At 43.0% G+C, this 19,767-nt stretch overlaps 1 long non-coding RNA gene across 1 annotated transcript; it reads left to right on the top strand.

The window, feature by feature from the left end:
• Window positions 1-10,174: 10,174 nt before the first annotated feature.
• On the top strand, window positions 10,175-13,638 carry LOC121661806. Its single transcript, XR_006015098.1, has 2 exons — window positions 10,175-10,447; window positions 12,301-13,638. It is a non-coding gene; the product is annotated as an uncharacterized LOC121661806 (long non-coding RNA).
• The last annotated feature ends 6,129 nt before the right edge of the window (window positions 13,639-19,767 follow it).

The following is a 19,767-nucleotide window of genomic DNA, read 5'->3' as shown; positions in this document are numbered from 1 at the left end:
GTTAAAGTTACATTTCATAAGTATTGAAGCTGAAACAAAATATGAAAAAGCAAGTGTGTTACAGGGCAATGGGAGAGAGGGCTGTTGTGTCCATTGTATTAGCTTATCTGAAAATTTGGATGGCAAAACGTTCCTTGCTCCTTTGACTGTGTGTTGTCAAAGGGGTGTGTGCAATGCATGGGGGCAGCAAAGGAAGCCGAATTGGAATTGCTGTGAGTGAATTACCCACCATGGATTGCCCAACAGCCCCGTGCCAGTGGAGTTACAAATACTCATATATGATGGCATGCATGTCACCAGTGTGGTACCAGCTGCTGTCACTCGGGTGGGATGCAATAAATTGCCAAGCCCTCTCTGCCTCCAGCTCCAAGAGTTACACCTTGAAAATGCTCATTTGTGAGTTTGCCCCGAGGTGGCGCATGCAAAAACCTCCCCTCTTGCACTAAATCCTGCAAGGTAAGGTACAGAAACGAGGTGCAGAAGGAAGCAGACCTCCAGAGGAGGGTGACAAGAGGCTGATGCTTTTGTACACCCCAATTCTGCCGCTCATCACAGTCCCTGTGACAAGTAGGTCATTTGTCTGCCTGGCTGACCTAACCCCAGGACCACACCAGCAGGCGTGTCTGGGACAGGGTACAGTGGTGCTTATCCTGAACAGAGCCAGCCAGGAACATCGGTCAGGAGCTGCATCGCAAGTTTTTACCAAAAAAAACCCCTCAGCTCTCTGTTGACAGAGAGATGCTGGAGCCTTTGTAAAGCCTAGAGCCAAGCGTGCCCCATGCTGTGATCTCATCAGATGTCATGTGCTAACTCAGGGCTTCAATGGACGCCTTCTACAGTGTGGAAGGGAGGCCCTGGTGGTGAAAAAGTGGCGTCTTTTCTTCTGAATATGCCTTAAAGTATGCCTTAAACTCACCGCAGTGTCCACTGTAGATGCCTACCCCAGTAACAAACTTGCTTTTCACTTCTCCTGTTCGTGTGGCAGGTTTTCCATCATTTTTGCAAAAGTGCACGTGATATTGTAGTTAATGACTGCACTTCTCCTGGCAGTGGAAGCAGACAGTGCTGCAGGGTGGATCTCACCTCCAGCTGTCCAGGACAGGTGCGCAGGCAGGAAACAGAGGGACGTGGTGTTCCCCAGCATCAGGCAGCCCCATTTTTGGCTGGGGTTATGGGAAATGTTGCCATGAGAAGAAAGCAGGGGCAACAGGCGTGTCCTGAAGCCGTGGTGGAGACAGGCTGAAGGCAGAATGACAGATTCTCACTGTAGGAAGTGTGTGTGATAGAATCAAAGCTGGTCAGCAGATAGAAAATAAGCAAATACACAATCTGAGAAATTACCATTTTCCAGGCTACAGAGCCAAGTTCTTTCAGGCACTGGTTCCACCTACATCCATGAGAGGAGACAAATACCTGCTCACACTGAAATACGGGATTTCCACTGCTGAATTACAGTTCTGTGCACTCAAACATGTGGCCCATGTCCCCCTGACCCCACCAGGAACGGTTCCACAGCTTCTGTCATAGCTGGCTTGCCATGCTGGGCTGGCAGGATTTCCAGATTTGGGATAGACAGTTTCTGCTCCGTGACCCCACCTTTTCTGCAGCCCTTTTGGTACGTGCAGAAGGACATCCTTTCCCAGCACTCTGTCACACCGCTGGAACTCTCAGTAACTCACCAGAGAGCAGATCAGCCCCTCAGATGGGGGTTTGTCTGTGTTAATCTTCATGGATGCAGCACACACCTTTTGCCAGCAGGTAGGATGGACAGACCTGCTGGGTGTGCACATTCATGGCTCTATCCTACTGTTTGAACGTGGCTAAAAAGCAGCATTTGAGATTTATCTCAGCTGCCAGTAACACCTTTAGCTCAGCTCTCACAACAGAGGGGTGCACAGCTCCATCCATCAGCATCCCTCTGGACCACCATAGGAATTTTTGAAGCATAAGGCATTTTTAAAGTAAGTGAAGAATCCTACGCTGTTAGTCAAAAACCAGCATCATGAATTCAAACTTTATTGATGTTTTGCTGTGTTTTAATTTTGGCACACTTCCTGTGTAGAACCAGATATGGAGACATGCACAGATTTATGTCTGTGTGTGTGTGTAAATACAGGTATATATCTATAAAGATATAAAGACATAAAGATATAAAGATACAAAGATATAAAGATATATAGATATATAGATACATAGATATATAGATATATAGATATATGGATACATAGATATATATACACACACAAGGGATCAGGAGAAACTGGTGCTCTACTGGATTTCAGAGTCCTGACACTGAATTTGCTCTCTTTGTGCTGAGAGCAGATCTGGCAAGGACCACGCTTTGCCCTCAGCGCTCAGTTCAAGGTCCCTCTGAAGTCCCAAAGATGTGAGTTGGCTTTCATTCCCATTATTCCTCACTTTCACATGCTTGTTCACATCCAGGTTGTGGGAGAAGCTTCCAGAGGGAGTGCCGGAGTCTTATTAGGGGGACATTGCTGTGCTCTTGCTCCCTGAGGAGGCTGGTGAGATGTGAAATCAGCATCCACTGCTGCAGGAGGCTCAGAGGTGAGGGAAGCAGACAAGATGGGAAAGTTAATGGGAAGAAGGAAAAGTGCAGAAGAGGTACAGTGCACAGGGATGTAAAGAGAAAGGAAATGACAGATGAGCAGAGTGGGTCTTCTCTGGTTTGCAGCGTTAATGATATCCTTATCTGCATTTGTCACATCATTTGACAGTGACCTGGAAATGATTGTTTTTATTGCATTTATGCTTTTCATCGCTTCTTGATGATTTACAATGGAAGCTTAAAAGAGATCACAGCTTGATTTTTTTTTTTAATATACTCGTTGTTGCTGTTCTGTATCTCAAGCTTTCTGCGTACACATTTTTTCCAGCACAACTATATTAGTTCAGATGGATCCTGATATGTTACTGTGCAATCCTTCTCCTGCAGAAACCCAAACCCTCATCTGCTTTGGCCGGTGCAGTCATTTCCAGTAGCTCTACTTTCTGTCCATAAGAAATGCTCAAACTGTCCAAACTTTTGCTGGCAGACAGGCTTTCAAAATGTCAGGAAGATAGAGATGAGGGAAGTGGTGAGTGGAATTTTACAGGCAACAGCTACTTGTGCTAAATAAAAAAATGGGGCAGAGGATTTATTTCCCTGCCTCAATTCCTTTTGCAGTTCACCTTTAAAGGAAAATTTTTCTTTTTTTTAATGCACATGTATTAATGTGCTCATGTTCAGTTGTGATTGTTGTCCAACTAACAGGATATTCATTACATTTAAGCACGTTGAGCTCACAGAAAGAGCTGGAAAAATATTATAATCATTCATTATGCAGAGGTGAGGAAACAAGCACATTTGTCCATGTGTTTATGGGCACATGTCCATTAAACTCCATGCAGCACATTATATCTGGGAGAGGGCCCTCCCAAGGACGTGGATGACATACAAGCATGGTGGATTTAATATATCAGAGTAAGAGGTGAACATAAATCCAGAGATCAAACAGAAAAACAGAAGAGAAGATGGGGAACAAGCTGAGAGGAAGTTCTGGGTTAGTGGAGAGGGGAAAAGAAATATTCCATTTGTATAGATTTAATTCTGGATGTGAGGAAGAGGAAACTTGTAGCAATACATATCAGGGAGAAGCTTAAAATTGCAGAAGAATAAGGGAAACATAAGGTGAGAAGGCAGACCTGTAGCCACCAGGCTCATTTTTTAATATATTAAGAAGAAAACATGAATGATACTGATCTTTTTCACCAGTTTAAGATGCAGTAAGATAAAAAGGATAAAACTGGCCTTATTTCAGAGAAAAAAAAAAATCCATCTCTTATAGTTATCCTTAATAGGGGTCACTCAGTGTTCTCCTTTCCAAGAGTAACTTTAATAAGTTCTAACAGGAGCTTTTTAGGCACAAACTGCTGCAATCAGAGTTAAGATCAAAACATCCCAGGAATTTTAAAGGATCTCAGAGGTTTTCTGGGGTGCCAGTAGATACCAACTGGATACAAGCTTCCCGAAGCACGAAGGGACAAGTGCCATCCATGACTGTGTGAAAAGGAAGCTGCCAAATAGGGATGTTTAAGGCAGGCAACTTCTGCATTTCCCCAGAATAACACAGTGGAGATTAAGGTGGGTGCTGTTTTGCTGAAAATGTTGAAATCAGAGAATAGAAACCCTGATATAAATCAGTGTAGGAAATTCTATGGAATACACTGAATTGGAAATAGAACTATGGGACGAATGCACACACAGCTGTGCCTAACTTTCTTTTCTCAAAATCCTACTATGTGAAGTGGCTTCATATTCAATATACTGAGCTTCCTATGTCTTGTATTTTTAAATATGGACATCAAACACGTAGTTCTTTAAGGCTTGTATTGCCAGGCCAAGCTCTCCAGAGCTGTGACGTGTGTCTCCTCTGTAAATTTTGTCTTGTATGAGCCCCATGGAATCTCCCAAACCTATAAAATTAAGCACATCTTCTTTGATCTAAACCTGTACAAGCTCGCTAACGGGAAACCATGTGGTTATCTGTGGGTCAAAGGATGATGGTGTCTTCTTTGGCCCTTCCCAAAATCTGATAATTGAGACAAGAAATAATTACTGCTTCTCAACTCCTTCCTCACTTCCTTGAATACAACCATACTGACTTTTAAGCATCTTGAGATAGAAAAGTATTATATGGAGACATCAGGAAAATGGGGATCAGACTATGTAGGTAGAGACCTACATAACATAGATGTTACTGGTTAAATTGCATGAATTAAGGTTTCTAAATAGGCTTCTGATATCTTTTGAATAAAGGGGAAAGAAGAGCAAAAATACCATTGCAAGGAGATGAATTTAAATGTGCAACAGCAGAGAAAAATAAACATTGTCATTCATTTAGTGGCATCTTCATGAATTTGGGTTAAAAAGCAAATGTTTATAAAACTACAGTTTTTCCTTTGTATCTGCACAGGCTCTAGGTTGCCAGATAAATTAAAAACCTCTCAAAAAACTTTCTTTTTTTTTCTGAACCTACTGTCTGTCAGAAACTATGGGGAGCTGAAAAAACCCCCGAGCAACCCCGAGATTCAGTGCAAGAATTACAGCTGACTGATCCAGCCCCTGATTGCCTGGTGTCCTTGGCAAGAACAAACACAGAGCCCTGTCATCTGATACCTCGAGCCACAACCTGTGATAATCCATACTCCTTAATCCTTCGTATAGCTGTCACTGTGTCATCACAGTTTATTTTAAAATGGTGCTCCTCAGTACTAATCTCATTGCCAATCATTCATATTAATGTTAGAATTAGGGTGAATTAGGGCATTATTTGCCTCATATGTGACACTTAAGCACTTGTAAGTAATTGCACAGGGGAGAAGAGAGCATTAAATGGGAATGGCACATACAGTATGAAAAATGGAAGAGAACCAATATTAAACTTTTAATAGAAATATCTCCAGCAGAACTTTCCCACAGGCAACAGAACTCTGATATTTTTAGCTGGTTGAGGCCAATGTATGTTAAGAATAGCATTCACTGCAGTGGGAAAATACACAATTTCTATTATGGGGCAGTCAGAATAACAACATGCTGATGATACACTGGTATAAAATATGTAATTATCTAGCATGCAAAAGAATAAATCACATAAACTGTTTACAGTAGGAATTGTGAAGGGACAATGACACATTGTTGTCTTCTTTGCGTAGCAAGGATAAAGTTTGGCTTCTAAAACTGCAAAATCTAATTCGTGGTGTTTATGTGATGCTTCCTGCAAGAAGGATCTGATAAGATTTTTTTATTATTATTTCTGATAAATTAGGTTAGGTATTAACTTGGTTAAAATGGGAGATAGAAGTGGTTAAAATTAGAAAGACGTCAGCTTGGATAACATCTTGGATTTCTTCACGTTGTACCATTAGTCTGAAATTACACAGAATCATCCTCCTTTCCCATGCAGCTGCAGATAACTGCAATTTTCCTTCTAGAACCGTTGTCTTGGGGTTCAGCGCAAAATTCACAATCATACCTGGAGTGAAGCCCAGCTCCCTGAGAGCTGTGCTTGGAGTGATTATTCTTATTACAGAACTCCTAGTCCATCATATTAATAATTATTAATAATGCAGAGAACAAAGGCACTGGGTGTCCTCATCTATCATCATGTATAAAAATAGTTTTAATTGATAAGCCCCGTCTGTTCTGTGTGCTATTATTGTATCACTGTAAATTGTAAAAATAGGGTGAAATCAATATTTTTTTATCTGTCCTCCTTGGTAGCAAAGAAAGACCTAAGCTTCAGGATTAGCGGGCAGATATGAGGAGGATTTCTTTCTTTGTGATACAAATCTGTATTAATTGATTTTTCTTGTTGTGGAGTAATTGCAGCTCTTTATTAGGAATAATATCACAAATAAACTATAGACAAGTATAGATTGCTAAGCCTAGATTTCAACTGAATGAGGCTAATCAATACCTAAGTCTGTAATTTAAAGCAATTCATTAGGGCCTCGGGAAAAGCTAAATAATATACGTGAGAAATGTCTCATCTGGAGCCTGACAGGAGTTTCTCCCTAAACAGAATAAATACATTTGTAATATATAATTATTGCAGATTAATCGTGCTCAAATGCTTTGGGTTTTTTTGCTTGCCAGCTCTTGCTCTGCGGGTGAGGAGAACACCAGTGGGCCAGAGCCCTGTGCTGTGTTTGTCATCAGCTGGGCAAGGCAGGAGGGGAGCACAAGTCTGATGAGGAGCGGCTGAGGGAGCTGGGGGGGCTCAGCCTGGAGAAAAGGAGGCACAAGGGGGACCTTCTGGCTCTCCACAATTCCCTGAAAGGGGGGAGCAGCCAGGTAGGGATCGGGGTCTGCTCCCAGGGAACAGGGACAGGACAAGAGGAAACAGCCTCAAGCTGCACCAGGGGAGGTTTAGATTCGAAACTAGTGAAGATTTGTTAGTGGAAATGTTGGCCTGGCATTGGAACAGGCTGCCCAGGGCAGCGGTGGAGTCACCATCCCCAGAGGGATCTAAAAGCCATGTAGGTGTGGCACTCGGGGACATGGGCTAGTGGTGGCCTTGGCAGTGCTGGGTTGGTGGTTGAACTCCGTGGTCTTGTAGGGCTTTTCCAACCTAAGTGATTCTATGATTCTGTTCTTTGACTCCAGCATTGTAGAGCAGATACATTTTGGGTCTTACACGTCATTAAAAGCTGGTTGCTCTGGTGCATCCCTCATGCTCTCAGTTCAATCCAATGGACAAAAGATCTTAGGCATCCATCTAAAGTTAAATACAGCAGCAAACATGATTAAAATTGCTCTAATTGCTGCCTCCAGGAAATTCTAGTGACGTGTAGCAAGTGTTTATTGTGCAAGGTGATTTCCAGGGTTTTGTGAAGAGCTTTTGGAATAAAAATTGTGTCATAAAATAAGGGTGTAGCATTTGGGTAATGGGATTGCCGTAATGCTTGAGACAGATCCTGAGTTTAGAAGCACTAAATGCAAAACCTGGGATAAAACAACTAAGGCAGTGCAACAGCAATGAACAAAAAAGTTAAATTCCGAAACGATACTGTAGTAAGTATATTTTAAACATACATATTGGTGTACGATCTTCCTGGCCACCTGTGTGGATAACATAGAAACAGACTTCAAGAATGTACTAGCAGTTCTGACTAGTTCAAATTGTAGCATTTACCAAATCCATGAACTTCTTCAAACTTGCAGAGGAGATGCATCTGCCTTGGTAATTCCATGAATGCTGCACTTAACAGGACGTTTCCTTTCTGTTGCTTAAGAAACTTGATTTTAGAGCTAGAAATCCCAAACTCTTAGCACAAGTCCCCAGTTTCAGTGAGGCTACAGCAGGGATAAAGGCAAATGATTCCTGCTGGGAAAGACATGATTTTCTCTGCAGTGGAATAAGCCAGGGAAAACATTCTATGAACTCTCCAATGTGCATATCCTGTTAACCAGTAGATGCTGTTATTGCCATAAGCCTTGTCCTTTCTTTTTATTTTCCCCCCTTCTAGGGGCAAACCCACCTTGATTTGCAGTGCTAGAACCTGAAAATTCCTTCAGTGGAGATTCCTCCAGTGAGTTTGACTGTCATTGTGAGGATACTGCAGGTTATTAGCTCATGTGCAGCAAAGATAAACAAGCCAGGTATTTAACTTGGTTAGAAGACTTGACTTCTGGCTCCCACATGCACAAGTTTGTCCTTGTTCTTGTGTTAAGGATTGTTTTGACAGTAAACTATCTAACTCAAAGTAGCAGCTACCTGAAGTAATTTCTTCCAGGAAAGACTTGACATGATTTGGGGCTGATTTTCTGCATGCCACGGTCCCTTTACACAACTGTATGGGAAATACTGATACCAAATGTATTTGATTGATATGGAAACAATACCCTACATAACCACATAATGAAAGATGCTAGAGGACAGAAATTTCTTGCTTTTTCTCATTCATTTATGTCTCTCATTTACAAATTCCATGTTGCTTCCATGGCATCACTGTAAATCAAAGCCTACACCTGAGGATGCATGGAAATGGGAGGGCATCCACGACAGACTGCTCTTGGATCTGGCAGCTAACAAAGCCGAGGGAATAAACACCATAGTAAGTCAGTGTGCCCTCTCCCTGGCTTAGATTATCTGGAGGCCATCTGAATAAACTCTCAGCTGCAGCAGGAAGCCCTGGGACTAGATCTTTCACCTTCCTTCGATTGTCATTTTCCAATTGTTTTCCTTTTTCAGTGACGCCAGCACACTTGTTCACTGATGTTCCATTCTGGCCTTGCTTTGCCAGATCCACCCAGAGAAGCCCGAAGCCAAGAACAAACAGGGACTCAAAAAGAGGGGCTTTCCTTGAGGCATCCTTAGATGTGAGGTCCTGAAGAAGGATGCAGGCAGTGCTGCAGTTTTGTGTAAGTGCTTCAAGTTCATCAGGCTTCTTGAATAGGTGGAAATGCCATCACGTGCTTTGAACCAAGGGTGCCAACAACAGAGAGACTTCTGTGGCAAAATACTAAAATGTGTCCTTTTTTCTCTTTTCCAAACCAGAGAACTATAAAAGCTGACTATGTAAGGCAAGATTTAACTCATTTTCCAGTCTCTGTTAGACTGATAGTGCCATGAAAAGTGGCACAGTTGTGGCAATGCAGGAAGTTCACTGAGTACTCCAAGCTGGAAAGGACCCACAAGGATCACGGAGTCCAACTCTTAAGTAAATGGCCCATATGGGGATTGAATCCACTTTGGTGTTACCAGCACCATACTGTGACCAGCTGAGCCAATATCACCTCCTCTCCTCTCCTCTCCTCTCCTCTCCTCTCCTCTCCTCTCCTCTCCTCTCCTCTCCTCTCCTCTCCTTTTTCTCATGGTTTCTGGGATATATTGCCCAGGTACAGATGTGTATCACCAAACAAGGAAAGAGGGAAAACCCCAGCAAGTTCAGCACCATGATTCCTCATCTCTCCTGTTAGTTCTGGCTCATGGCCAGCTGCTCATGTGAGATGAAGGAGAGATGCACACTGCTCATATTTATCCTTGTCACCCGACCAAAACTCGTCATTCCTTAGGAACAGGAGTTGGCATGAGTGTGAAGAAGGCTGGACTGTCTTGACCTTACATGTCCATTTTGAGGCTTGGGACCTGGTTGGCAAGGCAAGCAAACACCAACGCATCTATTCTCCTTGTGCAAACATTTCAATTGCACAGGGGCTGCCAGTTTGGCACTCAACGTTAACATTAAAGCTTAGAGGGGAAAGGCTGCTCTGGAATGGCCCAACAGAGAAAGCCATCCATGTATTTGCATTTTACAGCTATTGGTGGTGCCGCATTCAGAGCAGCTCCCTGGTCTGAGGGTGGATTTGCAGGCAACTGCATTTTTGGAGGTTTCCTTTGAAACAGAAACAAAACAGAGAAAGAAGCACCAAACCGCAGTTTTAAAAATAGGATGCTCCAAGATGCCTCCTGGAAGTCACAGGCTGTCCTTGTATCGTTCAATTTTTTGAATTCTTCGGGAGTGAGAACAGCCTGGGTTGTCAACAGAGGGCTGTTCAGAGAGACGAGGCAGGAGAGTGAAAGAAGGCTGGCTATTGTTCGGGGATGTGGTGTAGGCTGCAAGAATGTGTTGGGAATGCAGCGCCCGCATGTCAGGCAGAGAGAGAGGGCTTTGTGTGAGAACTCTGAGGCAGAATGTCAGTCATATGAATATCCACCATCTCGGTTTTTTATCTTGGTCCTCCTTACGACACTTCCCTGCCTAGAGTCCATAAGGATAGGTGTCAATTTCCTGGGACATGCTGGTGTCTAATCTAAGCTGTCCAGCTGCATGCAGGGGATCTGACCTTGAAGGAAGTGGGAAAGAGTGTTGGAAGCATTCCACCTCTCCTGTGTGCTCTGCTTTGTGCCACTCTGGCGTAGCCTTGAGCATCCTTTACGAACAGGTAAGACACAACCATCCCTCTTTGCTTTGGTTTTCCCTAAAACAGGAATGTCTTCATCATTCCCCAGAAGAATGTGTGTGATTCAGAGCATTCATAACTGGAGAAGGAAAACATTGGGTAATAGAAAGGAAAAGCTACACAGTCATGCAACTGCAAAACCCATGCTTTATCTGACAATGGTGCACATTGTGTCTGGGTGCAATGATGTCAGAGCACTGTTATGAAATTCCTCAAAATCCTGAAGGAAACAGAGGCAACATGCCCGAAAAGGGCGCATCTGTGATTAAGTAATTTTAGTCTTTAAGCAAATTAATGCTTGAAACAGAAGCTTGCCGGGTTGGGAATAACATACCTGTTGTGACCTGAGTCAGAGCTGAAGTCTCCCTCCTCATGGGTTGGTGCTACTTTGTGGTGCTTAAGGCAGACCCACCTTTGAGGTAACACTGCTTTGCTTGCCAGCAGTGGGAGGAGATCCCACACTGATAAAATCCTCCTCCATGGGAGAGGCTGGGCCAGGATTCTGTGCGTCTACACCATGCAGGGATCATAAGGGATCTGTTTCGGTGGAGTTATTTAGGGCCAAGAGGAGCAAATTTACTCAGGCACCCAGACGTGAGTGCTGCCATGTGAGTGTGCAGGAGGAAAGTGTCCCTGAGCAGCACAGTCCTACACCACCAAAATCGAGGAGAACTTTCCCAAAAAGTTAAGAGAGCCTTTGGGATAAACCATGTTACTTCACTTGTCTCCACCACAGTTTATTGGGTATAGTGAATGACAGGCCGTATGAAAATCTCTGTTTAAGTGTAGCTCTTGTCAGTTCAATAGGGCTGTGCTGATTTGTCCCAGCTGAAGATTTATTTCACCACCTCGGGTTTCTTCTTCACTTTTATAGCAACTGTAGCTGTATAACACTTAATAACAGCACCTTATTACGTCAGAGTTTTCCATGATTCATTTCAGGAACTCAAAGTACACATAACCATTTGCACTTAGGGCATAAATGCTTCACAGAGAATCATCTTGATTGTAGAAGCAAATTTTATTTATGCATAAAAATACTGTTTATTTGGCCAAAACTGGCAATTTCCAAAATTTGCCAGAACACAGAAGCCTACAGGATGGATGTACCATTGAGAATGGCCAGTAACTGGAGAAAGCCATGTATTGTTTCACAAAGTCTTAAAATATGTTTTTCAGGCTAATCCACGAAAAAATTCAGTTTCATTCTAGAGGGTAAAAACCTTCTGAGAAAAATTTTACATCTGCTTTATTTTGGTTACAAAAATAATAACTTCTTTCTTTTTTTTCCCCCATTAAAACACAATTCAGAATACATTTTAATAAAAAATCCCACAAATCTCACTGAAAAAAATGTTGTTACAATTCCTTGGGGAGGAGGGAAGGGTTGTTTCTTTTGCATTTGTCTTGTGTTGTGAGGGCGTGAAAAGGAAAATTTCTCCTAATAGCGATAATTTAGTCAAAAGCTATTTTAGAAAGAAATGTGATTTGACCGAGATAGTGGCCAATTCTCGGGTTAGATTTTTTAGCAGTGCACAAAGCAAACACTCCAGTGGGGGTTCCAAACTACGACTACCAAAACTCTCTGATGACTAACACTTCCTGGCTGTGCTTCATGCTGGCTTGGAAAGAACAGGACGACTTTTTTGTCTAAGCCTGTACCAAAGTTACATAAAAGGCTGTGGAAAAGGTTGTGCAGGTCCATCCACAAGCATCTGTCTTTTGCACATGCTTTGGGGTGTTTTTGCTCGTGGCTTTTAGGGAGAGTTAATCTAAATGTTTAATTAAATCACTGAGCTTTACTTCAGTCATACTTTTTTTTTCCCTTTTCCTAGCTGGCTGGCTTTTTTTGTGCAGGAATTTGCTGCAGTCCCAAAAGAAGAATGAATAACACTTCCTATCCTGAGCACAGAGTGATCTGATGGCGCATGCTGTCACTGGACATTGATACTGAGTTGCTTCCTGGGAGGAAAAACATCCATCGTCCACTCTGGCCCATGTGATGGGGAGCTGGGATCCCTGGGCTCTCCCCTTGCCCTGAGCCAGGCTGTGACAAGGGAGGTTGGCGTTAACTGAAATTAATGTGGTAATACCCACATCTCCAAAACACTATGCAGGCCATTTGTGTGTGTTTAGCAAGTTTTTTGACCCTCAAATGGAACCCACAGAACAAAAATAACAGCTGAAAGCAGCTGCAGGATGGAGCAGGTCTGATTATTCTGTTGGAATCTGGGCCCACCAACCCATAGATTCAAAGCATCGTGTAAACACCTCAGAAAATAAAGACCAAGGAAGAACTACATGAAAACCCTCTTCTTGCTCAGAAGGCATTCTGTCTTCCCTTTTCTGCTCCCTCCCTTCCATCAGACAATGACCTTTCGTGGAGCTTAATCCCTGCTAGCACCCACCCTCATGCCTTGTTCCTCCCTCGCTCTTCATTAAGCTCAACATCATGTATTTCCAGTCGCCTCTGACTGGAAATGTCACACTCCCAATTGCACTGCCAGCAAAGCTCCCAGTCCTTTCCTCTGCTGGCCTCAGCTGCTGCATGGTCCAGCTCCCCCCCAGTTACTTTTCCACGCTGGAGAAATGCTGGAATGGGCAGGAGGCTCCAGCAAGACCAGGAACACCCAGGGCCAGGAAGCGGGGGCTGGAATGGCTGGGCTGGGTTGGAGTTTCCCCACCCCTAAACTGGTCTCAGTGTCCTGATTAAATCCTCTCCCTCCTTCCTGCTGCAGCCTGCTCCCATGGATGCTCTCAAATCCAGAATTATTACCCACTGTCCTGTGGGGAACTGCACTTTTTAAGGAACTCACTGTCCAGAAGAGCTCAACTCCCAGCTGGGCATCCTTATAATGACCAGATTTTAAGATGTGTTCACCATTTTGCATTCATTTGCCAGATACTCTCTTGAAAAGTTTGGTTACAGTAGACAGAAAGACAAAAATTTTATGAAAGGAGTAAGTGTAGGAAGAACTTGTTCACAAGATCACTCTCCTGTGCAAAGGTCCAGTTCCCAGGTGTGCTGCCAGATGCTGTGAAAAAGTCACTGATGATTTAATGAAACTTTTTTAAACATCCCTATCAACTTCAGACAGCTATTTTCCTTTACTTTATTCTGTCCCTTGTCTGCTATTTGTGCATTAAAAAGCGGTATCTGCATTTGAAGAGATCATCTTTGATCCTTGCGCTGGTTTTGTGGTTATCTTCATTCTTATACTCCAGATAATGGAAAGTCCCTGCAGGCTCCCTTCTTGATTCTCCCTCAGTTTTCATTCTCCTCTAGGGTTGGACTATTTTTTGTGTAGGTTATCCTCAAAGTGGAAGTTCTAGCCAAGTTCCATTCCCTCAACACGTATTACGTTTCTGCTTCCTTGGTCAGTATCATTTGGGCAGGGCTGGACCGAGGCTCACCCGGAGGAACTTCCCGACCAGCAGTCGTGGCTGCTGGGAACTGAGACAGGGATTCAGCCTCAGAGGACCTGACAGCACTGCCTCTAAACCCCCTGGCTCAGGGAAACCTTCGGACACACCTCTCAGGACTGTTTCAATCCTTTGGCACCCCTAGAAGGATGCTCTAGCCGGGGGTTGTGCTGCAGCTCAGATGCAGCTGTGTGGTGTGTACACATCTCTTGACACAAAGAGGCTGCTCTAAAACGACTGCTCTGTTCTCAAATGTTGCTGGCAAATTGTTGTGAACATGGGAAAGAAACAAGAGTGTTGAGAGGTCTGGGTATTATTGAAATATTTAAATATTATGTATGGTGATGCCTGTAATTCAACATTTGCTGTGGTAAACACAGCAGAAATGACTGTAGCAAAATGTTATTCCATATTCTAAGCCAGATTCTTGAGGTTTGTTTTATTTATATCACATGTGGCTGGGAGAAATAGTTCTAGGAAGGCTCAAACCATATATTTTCTTTTCAAGTTGCCAAAATATCTTAGAGAAATCAATTGCTGGGGACTCTTCTGTGTGGCTAAAGATTTATTTTTAACCTCTTGGTGTGCCAAAATCAGGAACAATTATTAATCTGTCCTGAAATTGCCAATACAACCTGCTAGCAACAGATGGTGTGAATGAAAAGCCAGAAGTGGCCATTTTTAATATTCAATAGATTAAAAAAAACCTTAGTTCTCTAATCTTATCTAACCTCTTGTGACCGAGGGTCTACGGTATTGACTAAAAGACAATATCAATAGCCTTGATTTGAACCTGGATCAGCCAGGGAACTGCATCTTCTGGGGCACTTTGTACTTCTGAGTGGTGCTTCATGTCTCCATCTCTGCTGGCCTCGGTGGGAGAGGAGCCCTGAGGGTTCCCCTTCAGCAGCTTAAAACCCAGAGCACCCCATGCTGCAGGTACAGCGTGGCTGCACTCCAGGGGTTCTTGTTTAGGTCTGAACTTGTATGGTAGTTAAGAACAACTCCTGTCAATGCCTAGGGATGCAGGAGGATTACATTACTAGATGTTATCTCAGGCTTGCTGTATTTATACATCTCAATTACAAAATCAGGAAGTGTTGCCAGCCATCCTTTGGATACAGCTGGCACAAACACACACACACAGAGAAAGAAACAACAACAACAAAAAATCCCAAACTGCGAGCCTGCTTGATTTTTTTGATTAGTTAAGGACTATGGAAATCTGATTCTTGCAGCCTGTGGTGACACTGTGCTGCTGGGGAAACTGGGTTTTGTCCCATGTGCTGCTGCTGGGGGAGGCAGGCTGTCAGGAGTGGGAGCACAGAATTCCACAGCTGCCCAGGAAAGGTGGATCCCAGCTCCAGACTCGCTCACCTCACCTATGAGAAAAGCTGTATCTGATTCCCAGGTTTGGGATTGCTCATTATTTGCTGTAATATCTCTGCACCCCTGATTTATTTTGTGAGCAACGAAGGCAGGGGGGGACTCAAAACACAACAGCAGATCCTAAGGTAGTGCAGGGTGAGAAACAGCCAGAAGCTTTTGCAGGAATAATTCCCCAGGTCAGGCATCCTGTCTCTGTCCTCGCTGAGCAAACACAGCAGATGTGGCAGGAGGACAAACTTTGCGTGTTCGACTCTGGGACAGGCAAAACCTCCTGCAAACCAAGGGCTGCAATTTGAGAAGCCGCTCCCCTCTCTATTTTTAATGCCTTTATTGATAGTTGTGTGCACAGACCCCATATCCTGGCGGGTCAGCAGCTCCTCACCCACAAAGCCCAGCTCTGGGCCAGGCCTCCCTCCTGCCGCTGTCCTGCGGCCCCTCGGGCCCTTCCCGCCTACGTGTCCGCACACGGAAACCACTGACCACGGTCAGGCAGTCCCCTGACAATTTGGGATGTGGGAAAGCTCTTCCCGGGCGAGCAGCAGCCTTTGCAGAGCTCAGGCCAGGGAGGAAAGGCCGATGCACCAGGGGAGAGCACTGGGAGGACATTTCAGCTTCCTGACCAAGGGAAAACGAGCTCTCCCCTGTGGGGTTTTCTCTGGAGGCTAAGAGGGCGAGACTTCCGAATTGGAGGAGTGGGAGAAAAAGAAGGAAAGATGAGAAAATGGCCAGCTAGAGGGATGTAACCTTAACTGGCACATTAGCACACTGTTGGCTGGTACTGCTGTGGAATGGAAGATGCTGGGAAACACCAGGAAAGATAAACTTCAATATCAAGTGACCTTGGACAGCAAAATTGTCCAACACAGCGAGACAAACACCTAAGGAACAAGGGCATAGCTAAACTATCCCCCAAGGATTTCTGCTGGAAAGAAGTATGGCCTGGGAGGCCTAATGGTCTGAGTAGATATCAGCAAAGTATTCTTCATTTCTACTTATGAGACACAGAACCCCTTCCTAGATTTGGATACGTCTTGCACGGAGAGCTCATTCACTTGTCTGGAAATGCGGCTATGAAGTGATTATGCAGGTCTGTAACATTGTTTCACAACAGAAAGAACAATAAAATGCCTTCCTGGAACAGCAAATTTCTGCCAGCTCTGAGATGTGTTCATAAATGGTACTATCAGGCCATGTTTTTTCTCATGATTGTGTTGAAAGTCTCTTTGTCTCCCTGGTTGCACTATTAGCAGTGAATTAAGTCTGAATGTCAGAATACATACCTCTGAACATTTCCACAAAGCATGGGTTTCCTTCAGGTGAAAATATTCTGCATTCATGCAGAAATAGCTTCAGCACTTCTGTGAGTGATACAGTCTGCAAAGCACAATCAGCCCTTGCAATCACACCCCCACAATTCAGAAAAATAAATGAGGGGTCTAAGACATGATATGAGATCTTTGTAGCAATGGAAATTAAATTATTTTTCTTCTTTTTTTACCTTCTGTGTGTGCACATTATAGTTCTCATTCTTGCTTCTCTCATGGGTGGTGGAAAACCTACAGCTGTTTAGCTTTATAATCTCACAGAAAATAGCCCAGATTTCTGCTCTGCCTCACTTGAAAACTCTCTTTTAGGCTATTTTGTGTTGTTTGTTCTCAGAGAAGAGAGCTTTCCATTTGATATTAACATTAACAGAAAAGTCCCGAACCAAATAAGCTCTTAGAGCTCAGGGGGAACATCTCCAAATTTTTCTAGATGGACCGATCACATACTGCAAAAACAGAGAAAAAGCCAGGGAATTGCAAATGATATCTTCAGGGCTGTTTTTTTTAAATCATGTTTCAGTCCACTAGTTGATATTTTTCTTTTTTTTTTTGGTTTTACTGTTTAAACAACAACAACAGATTTCCTTTTTCTTTTCTAGGGAATCATGAAAGATATGGATTATATGGAAAAGGTGAGGTTGGAGAAGAAGGGAAGGTCATCACTTTACAGGACTGAATCCGAAGTACCACCAGAATTCCTGACAACACATAAACTGAAGAAAAGCCTGCAATAACTAAACTTCACTTTTTGAAAGGGTGCCTGGTGCTGGAAGGTACCATTGACAAGAAAGGCATCTCAGGACACCTAGCATCAGCCAGGTAATATTCAGTGTCTTCCAAGATCCAATGCCTCAGCAGGCAGGAGCAGAGATGCAGGGGTTTCTTAGCATCCAAAAAAAGAAAGGTGAAGGGTTCATCTCAGTCCTAGGTGGTATTTGAAAGCTGCTGTGGTTAAGGCATGCCCAGCACTGCTGCCAGCAGCTTGCAAGCCATTTTCTTTTGACTTTTCCTGTCTGAAGCGTTGGGGTTGGGATTAGCCTGAGTGCAAAGCAAGCCTCGGGCTCACCCCTCCTTCCTTTCATCATCAGACCATTTGGATTTTCTACAGAGCTGGGAAACAAACTCTTCCACACTCCAGCTCATGTAAACTCCTCTGTAATTCTCTCGATACAGGTGAGTGAGGACTGACATCCTGCATTTTTAATTCTGAGATTTAACAATTTTGCAGCAAAATCGTAGGGAATTAAGCCATTTTTGGCAATGACTGGAGTCAAAGACTGTGAGGTAAAGCCAGGAGCATTTATAAATGTATCCATGATAGAATCACCTACATATTTATTTATTTGTTTGCTTATTTATTTATTTGTTTTTAATAAAAATTTCAGCAGCCCACTTGAGAGGCTTCTAAAACTGGTAACGAGATGACAGACAGGTGAGAAATAAGGAACTTTCAACCCAGAGATAATTTTCTCTTTATAGTTCATGAGATTTTATTTTTAACGAGACTTCTATGAAAATAGAGAAAGTTGGGTCGCTCTTGATTCACATCCCCTCGCCCCCTCAAAAAAAGATATATACATATGTATATATGCATATATTTATATAGAAGTAGTCTATATATGGATATACATGAAAGATACAAAGAACATGAAAGATATAAAAAAGAACATTATGAAAGAAAAATTACGTGTATGACTGATTAGTTTAATGACCATTATACCCCTAATGTCTTGGAGAACTCAGATAGAGCTAATCCTAAATAACAATAAATCTACTCTCTTTTTTTGGCACTTTGAAACAAGTTTGTTCCTTTGAAAGTTGCAGTATGTTTTCGCTGGTCTGCCTTCAACAAGGTTCAGTGGCCATTTGTGTGATGTGATTTACCCTCCCTTAATTTGAACTTTTCTGGTAGGGGACAAAACCACCACAAAAAAGAGATCGTGAAATTCTGGCATTATTCTATTTCTGTCTGTATTGAATCGAAGGAACCATTTCAATTCCAAACCCTGAGCTGGTAGAAATGATTTTAGCTGCAGGAGGTAAACCTAAAGGTAGTGTTAAACCTGCATGTATGAAACACAAGTCTGCACACACAAACTCACATCTGCATGTGCAGAATGAGTTGATTCTTGCTCAGGTGAGGTTTTGCCAGTGGGAGCCTGCAGGAACACTGGGTCAGTTGTTAAAGTGCTGCACACACAGAACTCACAAGTTCCATTCGATCTATTTTGTGAGTCTGGACACACAGCAACAAACACTTAAATCATGGGCATGGGGTAAGGAAGAAAAAGGCAATAATGTATTATCTCCTTTTCCATCATCGTTAAATCCTCAAATGTCTAAGGCAGTTTTGGATCTACACATCTTTCTATACTAACGAAGCACTTGAATGGGAATTCATCTATGTGGAATGACATTTCTGTTTCCCCTCACCAGCAGGATGTTTAGCCATTCCTTTTTTATACATTGGCAATACGATAGAATTGTATTGATGTGGAGAATATTTATGACGCATTCTAGAACAAGTATGCTGTGAGAGTAGAACACAAAATGCTTTATTTATATTTTGGAGTTTTTGAGAAAACCTTCATGTGCCATGCGCAGCCCACTGCAGATCCAAGTGTATCCACCCTACTGGAGGAAGTCTCATGTAGATTCCAATTTTCCATTGGATGGAAAAGCACTGTACTGGAGCTGAAACACTTCATTTTTAATGGCTAGGGAAGTAACACAGTGGCTGGGTAATAAGTCCTATCACACAGGCACATCCCTGGAAAAATCCACTCTATTTTTACTGGGAGACCCTCTGCCATTAAGTTGCTGTCTGACCTAAGTTCCTTCATTTTCCCTGCAAGTAAAGTCAGAATACTGTCCTTTTGGGGATCATTGTTCATTTATTCCAGCAATATGCACTATGATGAGTATTAATAAGCCTGTCTCCAACTGGCCAAAAAATTACTTCTTTAGTTTTTATCAGTGAAATATGGTCAGTCATCCAAAAATTTACTTCTCTGGCATATCCTCCACTTGCCATAATGAGGAAGTATATCTCAAGAAATATATGGTTAGAAATAATGCTTTTATGTTTTCTATATTTTGTTATTTTTGTCTCAAATCACGGCTCAGTTCAGCGTGATCTGACATGGCTGAAATACTGAAACCCCC

This window comes from Corvus kubaryi, unplaced genomic scaffold (assembly GCF_017639235.1).
Source record: "Corvus kubaryi isolate FWS band 111438036 unplaced genomic scaffold, C.kubaryi_AGA036_p1.0 37201, whole genome shotgun sequence".
NCBI lineage: Eukaryota > Metazoa > Chordata > Aves > Passeriformes > Corvidae > Corvus > Corvus kubaryi.
Note: the sequence above shows the minus strand (reverse complement) of the source record. Positions and strands in the feature narration are given on the sequence as shown.